The following is a 14,887-nucleotide window of genomic DNA, read 5'->3' on the forward strand; positions in this document are numbered from 1 at the left end:
AAAGAATGTTGTGGTCAGTAGTATCAAATACAGCACTAAGATCGAGTAACACTAATAGAGAGATACAACCACGATCGGATGATAAGAGCAAATCATTTGTGACTCTGATGAGAGCAGTCTCAGTACTATGGTACTGTCTAAATCCTGACTGGAAATCCTCGCAGATATAATTTCTTTCTAAAAAGGAACATAGTTGTGAGGATACCGCCTTTTCTAGTATCTTTGACAGAAAAGGTAGATTCAAGATCGGCCTGTAATTCTGTAGCATCAAGTTGCAATTTTTTAACAAGCGGTTTAATCATAGCCAGCTTAAAGTTTTTTGGTACGTATACTAGAGACAAAGATGAATTAAATATATTAAGAAGAGGATCTATGACCTCTGGAAGCATCTCTTTCAATAGCTTAGCTGGTATAGGGTCTAACATACACGTTGTCGATTTAGATGATTTAACGAGTTTCGAAAATTCTTCCTCTCCTATGGTAATGAATGAATCAAATTTTTCCTTAGGGACACTACAATGCACTGCCTGATGTGATACTGTAGTAGACAGTTGCATAGATATAATTTTGTCCCTGATATTATCAGTCTTGTGAGTAAAGAGTTCATAAAGTCATTACTGCTGTGCTGTGTCATTACTGGAAATGTCTGGGGTTGAAGCTTTATTTTTTGTTAATTTAGCCACTGTTTCAAATAAATACCTAGGGTTTTGTTTATTTTCTTCTAATAGGGTTGAAAAATAAGCAGATCTAGCAGATTTTAAGGCCTCTCTGTATGCAATCGTGCTCTCTTTCCATGAAATGCAATTTTTCTGGTGTGTGTGCTCGTTGTACCACAGTGTTGGACTATTTTCTTGAATCTTCTTTAAGCGCAAAGGAGCAACTGTGTCTAAAGTGCTGGACAAGAGAGAGTCAAAAGTTTCTGTCGCAATATCGAGTGCTTCTAAGCTAAAGTCGAGTGCTTCTAAGCTATCTGGGATGCTGAGGAGATGAAACTGATCAGGAATATTATTTATAAAGCAATCTTCAGTGGCAGAAGTGATAGTTCTAACATATTTGTAACACGGAGTCGGCTTTGCAACCTTGTAGAGAGCGATACATAAAATGCATTAGCATTCAGATACATCAACTTGTAGACGAGCCTGTATAATTCACTCTTCCTCCTCCTTTTTTTGAATCAGTTTTTGGTTCAAACATATAAGGCTAAATTAAACCAGTATTTCCACTTGCCATTGTGTAGCGTTTCACAGTTGACTGACTGGATCAGGTTGTCCCAGCTGGTGTGATCAAGGCAGGAACTAATTTGCATGTTCACATATCCACATATCCTAAATAAAGCAAGGGTGTAGAGTTATGTTCAAGCTATTTTAAGGAATTAACAGGAATGTAGCCTGTTTTGAAATGTTCCTTCTTTGTGCAACCAGAAATAACAGCATACAGGTTTGAAGAGACATGAGGATGAGTCAGTAATGACAGGATTTTTATTTTGGGGTGAACTATAGTCCTTTAGTTGTTACAAAGATTGTGACCAAAACAACCTTAGAAAAAGACTGTTGGTAAAGATGTTAGTAAAGCTGAAAATATCCTGACCTGCTGCTGTGGAATGGAGATGAATGGAAGTGCCTGCCGTGTTAGTCTGTCCCTGAATTTCTGCTCCTTTGGGACGCTCACAGTAAACAGACCCCCCGAGGTTCCTGCAATACCATAATGAGGATCATTTTAGCAACATGCCTGCTCTGAGCAACACATAATTATCCCTCTCTTTACTGTGGCGAGACTGTAAACCCCTAGCCCTTCAGGTATATCTGTGGGGGGAAGGTTTATTGCGATCTCCTGCTGTTCTCTTGGGCCAAGGTAGATATATTGTATAAGAACAGACTGCATTTGTTTATTTATTTAGTTTATTTGTTTAGTTTGAAAGAAAATCATGAGAAATGACTGTCAGAAATGGCAAAATTACCATTCAAAAGTTTGGGGTTGGTGCGATTTTTGAAAATAGAAGTCAGTAAGAATATTTCTGAAAGCAATTTCATGCTTATCTCAAAACTTCTGTTACTTTTCAAAATATTGGAGAAAGTTGTATTTATACAATTGAATGAGGCATTTCATAGAGGCGCGATATAAATGCCTCATTCATTCATTCATATTTATACAATTGTAATCTTTTTAGATCTAAATGGAAGTGTTCCAATCTGGTTCTAAATCCCTTTTCAGTATAGAAACGGCCCTGTTAAAAGTTTTTAATGACCTGTTATTAGCCACTGACTTGGGTGATTATACTGTTCTCATGGCTCCTAGATCTTACAGCTGCATTTGACACTGTAGACCATAACATCAACCATAAAGGTTCTGCATTGGAGTGGTTTAGATCTGCTCTGTCTGACAGAAGTTTTTCTGTCTGCCTTAGGGATTTTTTTGTCCTCATCTGCGTCTCTCTGCGTCATTTTGGGCATATCCTGTTCTCCTTACACTTGCATCTCGTTTTATTGTTATGCGGATGATACACAACCATTGAAACTGAAAGATGCAAACTCTATAGCACCATTGTTGGACTGTCTTGAAGATATTAAAGCCAATTAAATGATATTAAATGTTGTAAAATTCAGTGAAGTGAAGAGTCCCCTTATCTGGATCTGGGTGCTATAAAACCATATGTGAAGCCCACTGTAAAACACCTGGGTGTTATAATGGACAGTGACTTTAAACTTGATAAACAGATTAAATAGGTAATTAAATCTAGTTGAGGCAATTATCCAAAGTCAAGTCTTATCTGTATTTTAATGATTTTGAAAGGGATATACATGCTTTTATCCCGACCCACCTAGACTACTGTAATGGCCTTTACATAAGCCAGAGAAAAGTCAATTAGACAAGAACAGCATTAGAACTCATTTAAAAAAAAAATTTTTTTAACATGTTTTACTGTCACTTTCGATCAATTTAATGCATGCTTGCTGAATAAAATTATTATATTTTTAAATAAGAAAGTCTTACTGACCTCATACTTATGAATAACAGTGTATATAACAGTGTATAATAACATAATAAAAAAATTTTTTTTTTCAGTCTTGGGTTAGGTTATCAAGTGAGCATAACAACTAGTCTGGACCAGCATGCAAACTCATGCTTGTCTTTAACACTGTGTCATAACCAGGAGTGTCATCATACAGTGACATGAAATAAAAGATATCTTTGTCCATGTATATCTTAGGTGCTTTGTTTTAATTTCAGTGGTGTTGTGTAGCCCGAACCCCAGTGCAATTTGATTGGTTAAAAATCTCAATTCACATAAGTATGTTACAGTATATATGGCAGGTTCAGATGTGATTGTGTCAAGCGGTATTTTCACTTTTATTCTTGACAGAAATTTTTTGATGAACTTTTTTTATTATGCGCAGTGTGCTAATGTAGAATAAGTGTCTGTGTAACAACAGCTGCACAGTAATATATGAATATTTTTGCCACACAATTAAAATGGAGAAGCGTAACCAGGGTGCACCGTGGATCAGTGAGGAAACAACGTTACCTGTAGGCTGAGACAGCCCTGATAATGCAAAAAAAACAAAAAACAAAACACAAATCACAAAATCCTACACTCACAGAGGTGCAAGACAACCTTCATAGCTTTTGTCTCGAATTGTACCCACAGAAATACTGTTAATTATTACCAATATGCTAGAAGGATGTGAAAATTCAGTAGAGTACAAGCTTGAATAGAAGTGTGAGTACAAAACAGCAGAGAAAACGACTAGTTTTCACATTTTTAATGAATAAAGTGGCTTTATAGAGCGAGAGATAATGGTGAAGTGGAGAGGTCAAGCTACAAGCACTTCATGTTGTTTAATAGTGAATAGAAGCTCTCAAAAGTGAATATATATATATATATATATATATATATATATATATATATATATATATATATATATATATATATATATATATATATATATATATATATATATAATTTTTTTTTTTTTCACATTTGAGGTGCACAAACAGGAATAATGAATTTTGCAACTTGACGCATCAATGTTGGCCAACAGGGGGCGTCAGCCTGAAATCCCACTCCCAACTGAATGTTTGAAAATGTAGTTTTTTTATATCAATTATATTTTTGAAAACTAAAATTATATGGCATTTTAGTAAAACTGAATTATTGGTTATGAAAATGAAAACTGTTAGGCCAGCAAGGACGTTGAGTAACCAGGTCTTATATAAGCTCCATCCCAGCCAAAACTAGCAAGCTCTGCTCCTAAATGGCATTCAGAAGCAAATCGGTGTGAAAGAAAGCTTGCATTCCTCCATCCCAAGCTCTCTCTCCATTTCTCCTGCTCGCCCTCAGAGTTCATTCTCTCCATTTTATCTCTCGTTCTCATTCTCTCTTTCTCATTGTTGCTTTTCATTCTCTGGCCATTTCTGGGGACTGCTGATAGCTGCTAGCTCAGTTTTAGAGGATGGTTTGAGATAAAAAAATAAATAAAATAAAAATTCAGTAGGCAATTTTACACTAAAGGTGACTTCAGAGAGCTGTCAACACAGCCTGGCTGTTATCTCCTGAAGAACGCTGCTCTCAAAAATAGAGGTTGAATACAGGTCTCATAACCAGCCTGAACATCTGAGCTCAGAAAAGGATGAAAGCCACAGACATCACGTATGACAAAGAGATTTTAAGGTTCTTCTCATGGTTACCCCAATAGGATCATAGTGTAGTTTTTATAAATATTTCCTTAAAAAATGCCCATTTTATTTGAACATTTCTAAGTTGTAGAACGTTTGTAAAACATAGTTGCATTATGGTCAATAACATGAACAGTTTTCTATTTGAATATATATTTAAAATGTAATTTATTCATGTGATCGAAGCTGAATTTTCAGCATCATTACTCCAGTCTTCAGTCACATGACCCTTCAGAAATCATTCTAATATGCTGATTTGCTGCTCAAGAAATTTCTTATTATCAATGTAAAAAAGCTGTGCTGCTTAATATTACTATTTTTACTTTATTAAACTATTTAGAGTAAACCTTTTTTTAGGATTTGTTAAAGTTTGGGATCAGTAAAGATTTTTTTGAAAGAAATTAATATTTTTATTCAGCAAGGATGCATTAAATTCATCAGAAGTGAGAGTAAAAAAAAACCTTTCAAATAAATGATGTTCTTTTGAACTATATATAATATTTTCCACAAAAATATTAAGCAACACAACTCTTTTCAACATTGACACTAAATACAGGAGTAATGATGCTGAAATGTCAGCTTTGTATCACAGAAATAAATTACATTAAAATAGAAAACAGTCAATATCAATGAGCTCAAGAGAAATAAAACAGACAATGCTAAAAGAGACAATGCTTGGGGACATTTCAATGCATTCCCTTTTTTTTTTTTTTTTTTTGAGGGGGCTCTCTGATAAAACACTGCTCCCAAATCCCACTGGGACAGGCATAGTCAGACGGTTGAAATTCATACCACATTTGGACTGTTTTTCTGTTTTGTTTCACACAGCATGAAGCCCTAAATCTTTGAACCATAGCACAATATCTTTGAAACAATATCTGAGTACGACTGAAGGTTTAAACACTGAACTCTTTTTCCAGAGCAGCTATTCTCCGTATATTCCGGCATGCTAGAACCACCCCATAAAAATACAGCACCGGTTATTATTATTCAACACTGCGCAGTCACTACACGACAATAAATAATAATAATAAAAAAGTTCTAAATCCTTGTGTAACATATCTGTCTCCATTCAGGCTCTGACCCTCGGCTATATGAACATTATTACCTAACGCATATCCCTGTTGAAAAGAACAAAAGCCGCCGTACGAAAATTACACATGACCTTTTTTCTCAGCCACAACATCAAATGAAACAACATAGATCATGTATATTGGAGAAAGCACCTGAGCCGCTGAGCGGACGCCGCCTGTGCAGGCAATATCCGAGGACTGCATATTGAACCTGTAGTATCTAGCATCTGCAGGCCACCAAATCATTCATAATGCATCCTCAAGTGACCAGTAAGCCAAGGATCAGACCACAAATGAGAAAACAAGACTTTTCTTCTTTATTTGCCATGCACTATAAGCCAAAATCAGCAGTCCTGTATGGCTGCCATGGGAATATTGCTTATGTCTGGAGTATTTTTTGAGTAAATTGCCAGCATGCATGGTTTTATTTCTATATTTACCGATATGTTTCTCTTGATGATTACTGTCCAAGAAATAAAACAATCCCAAATGAGCTGTGTTTCCGGAACGTTAAAGTCTGTGTTTGTGTTTGTTCTCTGGTGCCTGGCAAGAATGTATTTTACAGCATCCCACGAGATTTCACTACCTCTAAAAGCATTAAGACATTACCGCTTGCTTCAGTTGTTTTACTCTGACCTTGTTTAATACAGATTTGTAATGATGCATTTAAAGTTCAGGCTGCCAGTTTTTTCTCCATATTTCTTCTGGCAGAGTACAAATAATGGCACATTTTCTTTGACATCTTCTTTCTTATTCAGGCACTAAACATATTTGGACAGTTTTGCATAATAAAAAGCCTCACTTTTAATAAATTCAAGGAGGTCTATTCATGGAAAAAGCTACTGTATCCAGCATTCCCATTCATCTCAACTGTTCAGCTGGCTGGAAATCTGCCATCATGTTTCAGAAGTTCTGAAGAAGTTCTGAATATACTTTAGAATATCTTAATTTCAAACATTTTTACTCAAGTACATAAATACTATCAAAGTTAGCATGGAATGAAAGTTGCGGTAGTCTTTTGTTCCCTATTGTGACGTCTATATCCAAGTAAAACAGCTTCGCAAACAAGACAAAATGGAGGACAGGAATTGATTTTCGCCATCGGGAAATGATTGGAAGGTTGTTGTTCGCTATTGGTCAAACTCATGGCACGATTTGAGGGGTGATGCGGGGGGGATGGCATGCCCCTTGTTGAAAAAAATGACAAAAGCATCCCCTTTGTAAAACCACCTTACTATCCCCATTAGATTAATTACACCGTGGTCACATGCTCTTCTGACTTAGTTTTAAGCTAAGGTTTAGATGATGTTTACATTCGTGTTTAGTGTGGAATACTTGATCAGATTGCCTGAAACTCATGTTAATGCCAGATATGAAGGTGTCATAATTGCTTGAGAGCTTTAGAATTTAAGAACTGCTAAATCTATTTTAAGAATCAAAGGTTGAATGAGTATATATATATATTAATCTTTTCATCAAGGTGCAATGCTTTTCATGTCGCTCTCAGCTAGAATGAGATCACATATTTTGCTTTTAATCTCTTCTCATGCATGGTGTTCAAGTTATCTTTAAAAGAGCGAATTCCTTTAACGGAAAGAATGCACACTTGACCTCAGGGGCAACGCAGCGGCCTCACTTGTTGCCGTGTTTTCAATCACGAGAATAGCTGTTGAACACTTTTCCTGGACTAAGTTACATCTTTTCACATCACAACTGTGTCACTGATTATTGTGACGGACAAATGAATCTTGCGGGAATTGGCACATATAAAAGATCCACAGCAGTTGATTTATCTGAGCATTGAATTGAGGGGTTTAAAGGCTGAAGATCCGTTCAGCGGTCAGCCCGTGGTGGGAATTATCCAGAAAGGCTTACAGCATTATTAAACGTATAGCTCAGTCATTATTGTGCCTATAAATACAGATCCTTCACATTAATATTCCACAAAGCAATTATTTCACTACCGTTTTATTGGCATTATACTTCAAAGCATTGTAGGGGATGATGTGCTGGAGCTCAAACTTCAATGGCATTTTATTTTGTCATCATTCATATTATTGTATACTGGGAGCAACAAAACCACCTTGGCTTGCTAATACAGCTCAGTAAAACTGCAGCGGTGCGGCATGCAAATCATTATAATTAGAGCTCCATTTAGGACTCTAACAAAGAAAAAAAAAAAACCTGTGGCTGTTCCAAACCACAACACGTACCATTGATCGGCATCTTACTGGAGCCTGAGATAATCATTCTCACTTGAGAAGTAAAAGCAACCACTATGGAGTCAAGCAGTCAATACCCCAGTGGCATTAGTCCGTAATCTCTGGCTCTCATTAAACACGTCTTCTATGGACTCTCTCTTGCATTTCTTTTCCTCAATATGTACTATGCATTGTAAAAATAGATATCAAAGTGTGGTGCATCATGTAATGTAATAGTTTTAAAGAGATCTGTTAGACGTTGTTATTGATTTTGGTGAGCGGCACGGAAGCAGAATTGTGTTTTGCCTGGAGCAAGGAGATTTTTGTTTGAAAGAGATCAGGAATGCAAGGTTGAATTATACAGTAAGGATTACTTTGGAATTACAAAAAAAAAAGAATGTCAAGAAAAACATGTAAAACAATGTAGTGTAATGCAGTTTGTGGCCACTAATATATATCGACCCACGGCTTCATTGGTAAAATTTTTTTTTTTTTTTTTTAAATAACCAATTGTACGAAGCCCCGCATAAAAAATGGCCATAACTAAGAATTAATTTCTTCGTTTTGTTCATTCATTTCCTTATTTTACTAAATAGTAAAATAAGGAAATGAATGAACAAAACGAAGAAATTAATTCTTAGTTATGGCCATTTTTTATGCGGGGCTTCGTACAATTGTTTTTTGTTTTTTTGTTTTTTTTGGCTACGATTTATTCTTTTGTTCCCTCGTTTTAGTTAAATTGTGGCCACATTGTAATTATTTGTTCCCTTGTTTTAGTTAAGTCAAAATGAGGGTGAATTAGTACGACAAGCCACGATTTGACTAAAACGATGGAATAAATCAATAACAAAGGAATTAATTCTTAATTCACGGCCATGATATACACTCACCTAAAGGATTATTAGGAACACCTGTTCAATTTCTCATTAATGCAATTATCTAATCAACCAATCACATGGCAGTTGCTTCAATGCATTTAGGAGTGTGGTCCTGGTAAAGACAATCTCCTGAACTCCAAACTGAATGTCAGAATGGGAAAGAAAGGTGATTTAAGCAATTTTGAGCATGGCATGGTTGTTGGTGCCAGACGGGCCGGTCTGAGTATTTCACAATCTGCTCAGTTACTGGGATTTTCACGCACAACCATTTCTAGGGTTTACAAAGAATGGTGTGAAAAGGGAAAAACATCCAGTATGCGGCAGTCCTGTGGGCGAAAATGCCTTGTTGATGCTAGAGGTCAGAGGAGAATGGGCCGACTGATTCAAGCTGATAGAAGAGCAACTTTGACTGAAATAACCACTCGTTACAACCGAGGTATGCAGCAAAGCATTTGTGAAGCCACAGCACGCACAACCTTGAGGCGGATGGGCTACAACAGCAGAAGACCCCACGGGTACCACTCATCTCCACTACAAATAGGAAAAAGAGGCTACAATTTGCACGAGCTCACCAAAATTGGACAGTTGAAGACTGGAAAAATGTTGCCTGGTCTGATGAGTCTCGATTTCTGTTGAAACATTCAGATGCCAATTGGGCATCGTTTAAATGCCACGGCCTACCTGAGCATTGTTTCAGACCATGTCCATCCCTTTATGACCACCATGTACCCATCCTCTGATGGCTACTTCCAGCAGGATAATGCACCATGTCACAAAGCTCGAATCATTTCAAATTGGTTTCTTGAACATGACAATGAGTTCACTGTACTAAAATGGCCCCCACAGTCACCAGATCTCAACCCAATAGAGCATCTTTGGGATGTGGTGGAACGGGAGCTTCGTGCCCTGGATGTGCATCCCACAAATCTCCATCAACTGCAAGATGCTATCCTATCAATATGGGCCAACATTTCTAAAGAATGCTTTCAGCACCTTGTTGAATCAATGCCACGTAGAATTAAGGCAGTTCTGAAGGTGAAAGGGGGTCAAACACAGTATTAGTATGGTGTTCCTAATAATCCTTTAGGTGAGTGTATACTGTATATATTTTAGTCCACGTCATGTGCTAGGCTCCATACGATTGAGAAGAAAAGTGCTTCAAAAAATAGATTATCGTTCAATCGCTAGAGCTTTAAAGTCAGCATGAAATAAAAATTCATCTACTTTCTAAATGAATGTTATTGATATAATTGTGAACGATTCATCCATTCAACCTACATCCTTTTTCGATAATCCGGTTCACTCTAATATACTAATATAAGTTTAAAAAGGAATGATTTTTAAGTCAGTGCATGGCAATGAATAACACCGATTTGTTAACTTAAAAGATTTGTTCACACTCAAGGCACCACTTTTCAATCTGTATTCAGTTCTCGCCATGGTGCCGTTCTGTCAGTTATGTGGTTCAGGGTGGCTTTGTAGAATACAAAGACAGTTGTTTCTCCTGCCGATGTCAAGAGCTGTCAGGTATCAATACCCTTATTGTGTCACCAACAGAATTCAAGCGTTATTTTAGGTGTCTTCGGATCCATGACAGGGTGTACGGCCCACTGTTAAGAAACATTTGTTAGTTAAAAATATATTTTAGTTATAAAACTGGCTCAAAGTAAAAACCACTTGCAGAAGTGACAACCAGGAATTAAATTATATATTTTAGACAGACATTTTTAAGTATGACAGACATAATGACAGCAATTAGATAGCTGGAGAGATGTGTGAATGAATAATGGAAGGGTATGAGGTGAAGGTGACAGTCATTCTCACACCTGAAATGAGATTTTAATTGGTAGTTTTATAGTGTGTTCCCACAACTAGGCCTCCAGAGATTCTGCTCCTGTTCATCAGGTTCAGCTACAGGAAGCAGAACAGAAGCTTCATGTTGAAATTGAATATTATACTACAAATATAGAATGTGAAAAGTATGCATTTTGCAGTGATAAAGACTGAAGCTGAATTTGGAATAGCATTCTAGCATGCAGTCCAGTCAAGAAAAAAAAAAGATATAAAAATGATGCTAGTGTGCTCAACTAACTGTTAGCATGTGGTCTCATGACCTCAGTATGTTTGTCAAGTTACCATCTGAGAAAACTTTAGAAAGAAACGTTTTACATCTTGTACTGCCAAAGGTTGTTAAACTCACAGCTTCATTTATCACACTGGGAATGTGATGGAAGCAGATGGAAGGTTAAGTCAAGTGCATTGCATTGTGGGATACAGCATTCTGCACAGTATGCTCTATTGTAAACTGCACAATCTGGAAAATGTTGTCGGTCAATTGGGTATTACATGCATAGAGTAAATTAGCATACTGTTTATTCTGCAAAAAAATAGTAAGCGTAGTATGCTAGAAAGGCGAAGACATATTTCTGTGATGATGTCTGGTAAGGTAGTGATATCTTGTCTTGATATTTGTGTGAGCAGATGTTTCTTTTACACAGTGAAAACTTTGTTTAGCATGTGGCAATAACCCTCAGGTTAGTTCATGGTCTAGTTACCGGCGTTCTGCGCGGTGGTTTGCTCAGTGTTCAGACATGTTATGTAAGTGTATCAAAGTTTATTCGTATTACTTTCAGCTGCAAAAAAAGAAGAATGCTTTTCTGATGGTTTTCTTCTGAGAGAAAGTATGTCTCAGCATCTAGCATCTAGTATCTCATGTGTGTCTTAGCATCAGAAACTTACAATATAAAAATTTAAGCATTCCATTCAGGTTTTCCCCAAACAGATCTGTTTTAAATCAGCCAAGCTGTGTGTAATTATTGATTTGATGGTTCTAAAGCTGCATGTTCCACACTAATATGTTACACTTCCCCTTTAATAAGATACTAACAGCAGTCGGCATGGTGGTAGTTATGAATTACACAGTGATTATGCAGTTTTAGTTATATATATATATATATATATATATATATTTTGAACCACAAACTGGAATAGGTCTGAAGTCGTGCAATAACGCAAATGCGGTAAGAGACCGCAATACTCGTAAATGGACTTTTTCAGACTGAAAAGTAATTTGCTCATGACATATAACCCTCAAGGCATGCTTTAGGTGTGTTAGTCATTTGGAAGAAATCATAGTATAAATCAACTATATACAGCACTGACTGACAGACTAGAGACTCCTGCAGTGCATGAAGAGTATATATATATATATACTCTTCATACAATATATATTGCATCAATATATATTACATAATATGGACTAAAATCATATAATACAGGTGTATTTTTATATTTTATACAATTTAATTTTTTACATTTTATGTTTATTGTGCCCATAAAAGTGATTGTTGTTGTACTACAGTAGAATAACTCTGATTGCATTGTGAATGAAATTATTTGCATGCAATTAAAAGCAAAGGCTTTTAAATGACTATTTTAAGCATCAAAATCAAAATGCTTATTAACAGTTGTAATTGAATTCAAAACATGAACCTATGGGTCTGGGTCAAAGACAGCCATTATTGTCACATTGAACCTTTGAAATCAACCCCTGAAATTATGTTCCTGCAGGGTATTCGCCTCTGAAAGCTTCATTAAATAGTATGTCAGATCAACTTCCTGAGGGTTAATTTACTTTGCTCAACCTTAATGCTGATCTCAATTCAGCCTTAAATCACACAACAGCTTATTAATTTGAAGAGCACACGGAGAAATTATGTTATTTGACTGCCAGGGATCAATAATATGAACATTCTAAATTTGAACTTGGCCCATTTTCCTTCGGTTTCACTTCTGCAACTTCCCGTATACGTGCTATATTTTTGAGTAAAATGTCACATTACATGGAAAAAAAAGGGCATGACCAGGGTTATTATCAGGAACTAAAACTATTAAAAACATTTGTTAATTGAAATAAAGCTGAAATAAAGTAAATTAAAATATAAATATTTGTTGAAAAACTTAAACTAAAGAAAAATTTGAAATGTTGCCCTGAACTAAGTTGAAGTTGAAGTACTAAAATTATTCACTGGAAATAAATAAAAACTTAAACTGACATAAAAATAAATGAAACCTAAATAGCAATATTTTGTAAAAAAAAATTAAATAAAAAAACACATAACCAAAATTACCCCCCCCCCAAAAAAAATAAATAAATAAAAAAATAAAAAAATAAATAAAAATAATTCAAATATTAAAAAAATAATAAAAATAATGATATAATAAAAATAATAATAAAAAGTAAAATAACACTGGGCATGATTGCTCACATAATTATATAGTTACAGCATCTACCAGCAGGGGCTGAGTGAGCCGTGCTAACCAGCCAAACCTGGAAAGGTAAGCTAAAAAAAAAAAAAAAATTAAAATTTGGAATAATGTACACGTGAAAAACTATAAAGTCTGGCTTTGGGATGTTTTAGCTGTAAGACAATCTCTGTATGACATCTGCTGTATTAAATACATGACTATTTCACTGTCAGAGCGGCCTACAGTTCAAAATAATACCTTCACTGAAAATGTAGTGATAATACCAAGAAATTCAAGGAATTGTACACCAGCACAAACACATTACGGTTGGTGTATCTGTACATTTATCTTATAGTTCAATTTAATTCAAATGAAACTCAATGCCCAGCAGCAAGGCAGTTTCAATTACTGTGAAAATACAACATTACAAATACCATTCATGTTAAACACATGCAGGAAAAAAGTGAAATCGAAACATGTGGAGTAAACATTCTTCAGTGCAATGAGATGAAAGTGAAACTACCACACTCAAGTTCTCCCCTCAGTGACTGAAGATTGAAGACGCTCAGTATACAAAACACATTGTGATTCACTGTTGATAGACTGGGATATTTTCAAGATCTGTTGAAGGCAATCAAGTACACATACATCAAATGTGTTGCATGTTCATGCATATTTTATTGTTTGACTACACATGCATCACAGATAAGAAGAGATCTGTTTTGTGAATGTAGTGCATGATGTGTGGGTTTCTGCTAGAATAAATAGAAATCCAATTATAGAGGAAAAATGTTTTGTTCAAAGATTTCTTTAATTTCTCAGGAGTCTTATTAGGGTGTGTTCACACTCGGCATGTTTGGTTGGATTAAAACGATGCTCTGTTAATCCGGTTCATTTGAATAAGTGTGAACGCTGCCATCTGAACCCTGATTCGCACCAAACATGCGGACTGAGACTTGAAAAGATGAGTCCCGATCCGTTTTCAAATTAACTATGGTGCGGTTCTAATGAAATATAAACATAACACGGATCAAAGACATGTAAATGAACCAAAAACAGGACGTGATGTCACAAGATACGGCCCTAAAAAGGACAGAATGCTAAAATACACCCATCACAGTTCAGTACAGGCGTCGTCGCACTAGAACTTCATTTGTGTGTGTGACGGAGGGATTCCTGCCGCTGTTTTGACTCCTTTAGACATTTTATAAGCTCTTTACGAGTTCTCAGCTGGTCAAAATGGCATCATATGTACACACAAGCGCATTTAGCCCAGAACACAACATTGTTTTGGATGTTCGGAAAGTTCCGTTGCAAAAAACTTTTTTTTTGGGGGGGGGGTTCGGTCTTAAAAATGACAGTGTGAACGCCAAGCGAACCAGGACTAAATGCATTATTTCCTTTTTATTTGGTCCAGACCAAAAGAACTGAACTTCAAGTATCAACACTCCCTTTAATCCTTCCCCGCCGGTGTTTTATTAAAAAGTTGTCAGCCACCACCAGCAATTTTGATAGTTTTCACAAACATTTTAACATGCACTATATATTAAAAAAAGAACAGAACCTCTGCTTTAAAAATAACGGAAACACGGGAAGCCGGAAATCTGGAAAATTCCATCAATGGTGGGGAAAACAATAAAAAGCCAGTGAAGTCACTTGAAGGCCACAGTTTTGAGGCACAACATTTGTATTTCATTGAATTTTTAAAGTGCCCTTATTTAATTTTAAAGGTTCCTAATTTAGTTTTGGAGGTCTCCAACAATAGGTTTACATGCATCCAAGGTCAAAAAACTCTTACATTTTCTCATAATAT

The sequence above is a fragment of the Abramis brama genome, assembly GCF_963993115.1.
Source record: "Abramis brama genome assembly, chromosome: 14".
In the NCBI taxonomy this organism is placed as follows: domain Eukaryota; kingdom Metazoa; phylum Chordata; class Actinopteri; order Cypriniformes; family Leuciscidae; genus Abramis; species Abramis brama.